Source organism: Triticum dicoccoides, chromosome 1B, assembly GCF_002162155.2.
Source record: "Triticum dicoccoides isolate Atlit2015 ecotype Zavitan chromosome 1B, WEW_v2.0, whole genome shotgun sequence".
Lineage (NCBI taxonomy): Eukaryota > Viridiplantae > Streptophyta > Magnoliopsida > Poales > Poaceae > Triticum > Triticum dicoccoides.
In genome coordinates this window covers 655,499,919-655,502,051 of record NC_041381.1, presented here as the reverse complement: position 1 = coordinate 655,502,051, position 2,133 = coordinate 655,499,919, and positions in this window count along the sequence as shown.

The window sequence follows — 2,133 nt, the reverse complement described above, 5'->3', positions numbered from 1 at the left end:
TTACATCCTCGTCTGCCCACCCTGTCGTTGTTAATTAGTCACAAATGGAAAGTCATCAAGGCCACGGTACTATCAGACCAACATCGCGGAGAAGAAAACAGCACCGCTGGAAATGTATACCTGGTGCTTGTGAATATATTAAAAAAATTGGATGCTCTAGAATAAAAATATGGTGCCTCTATATGCGTCCCATATTTGGGCTCGATATGAGGGGTGCCGGTTAGCACGGGCGAAGGCCCGTTTGAGGCGTCTGTGGGTCGAATTTTTGTGACATTGTCATCCGTGCGGGTGTTTGAGGCTGGTTTGGGGTGCCCGACTGTAGATGCTCGGAAGCCCCTAACCTCAGTTTGAGCAGGAGCCGGGCCTGACCTCGTCATTCATAACCGAATAGTATCCGTTCGAGCATATTTTTTCGATAAAGGGCGCTTTTATTATCTCGAAATGTAGCATCAAGCGGATACAAAACATTATGAGTAACACCCGGCCTCTGCATAACTAGGATGCACACAGCCCAACACGGAGAGTCTGACAAAATGAATGAAAAAAAACGACAAATCGGCGACAGTAGAGTCCTATAGACCGACACTATGCCTATGTCGCAAGGGATGGTGGACCGATCCGGAGATTATGCTGCCACCCATGTTGGGTAAAAACCACCGTAGCCACCTACTCCAACCGCGTACACACCGCCTTGAACAGCGGTTGGTACTCCACTTGTTGTAGTGTAGACCACGTACGAAGCGAGTGCGTACAACGGAAAATAACCTGCAAAGGAGAATCATTTTTATCATTGAAAACCAAATCATTTCTACATAGCCAAAGCGACCATAGTAAGGCGTATGCTCCCACCCGTATTAGCGTTTTGAATCTATTTGGAATACCGTCCAACCAGTGACCAAAAATATTGGCGACACTTGTGGGCGGATACAAATTTGACGCTATTTGGATGATTGACCATGTAGTACGTGCAAACTTGCATTGGAAAAAGAGGTGTTTGATTGTCTCCTCATGAGTACAAAAACAACACTTCTTACTCCCTAGCCAGTTGCGTCGTGCGAGGTTGTCTTTGGTTAGAACAACTCCCCTACGAAGATACCACATGAAGATTTTAACTTTTAGTGGAATCTTCGACTTCCAGATTTTCTTATTGTTACTCACCGGTACCTTAGAATGCATGAGTGCACGGTACATAGAGTCTACTGTGAATGACCCTGATGTAGTAAGGTTCCAGTGAAACACATCCCGGCCTTGTCTAATATTAATCGAATTCAAACGGGATAAAAGATTGTGCCATGACATAAGTCGGGGGCCAATCAAATCCCGCCTAAACGAAATATTGGGTGGGGATGAACTGAGCACTTGCGCAATAGTATTATTCTTTTCGCGAGCAATGTTATACAGGGCTGGATATTGTTCTCGAAGACTGGCATTGCCTAGCCAGATGTCTTCCCAGAAACGAACCTCTGACCCGTCCCTTATCGCGAAAGACCCAAAGCGAAAGAGATGTTTCTTTGCCGCCATTAGGCCAGCCCAAAAGTGCGAGTCGCCAGGTGTCCAATATGCCTGAGACACTGCCTTTTGGCCTAGATACTTATTGCGCAGCATGGTTTGCCAAACACCATCCTCAGTAAGAAGTTTGAACAACCATTTACTAAGTAGGGCCTCATTCTTGATTTGCAAGTCATGAATTCCAAGGCCACCTTGGTCTTTCGGCCTACAAACCACACTCCATTTGGCCAGTCTATATTTTTTCTTTTCACCATCTCCTTGCCAAAAGAATCTGGATCTAAAATAGTCCAGTCTTTGCAGGACCCCTTTTGGGAGTTGGAAGAAAGAAAGCATATAGAGAACCATATCTGTGAGGACAGAGTTAATCAAAACCAGCCGTCCTCCAACTGAGAGCAATTTGCCTTTCCAACTGCTCAATCGTTTCTCTAAACGCTCCTCTACATGCTTCCACTCCGCAATGGTGAGATGCCGATAATGAATCGGTATTCCCAAATATTTAATCGGGAATTGGCCATGTGCACAACCAAACAGGTCAGCATATTCGGCCGCCGCCTCAGTGGCTTCTCCAAAGCAAACAAGTTCACTTTTATGGAAGTTTATTTTAAGACCCGACATTTGCTCAAA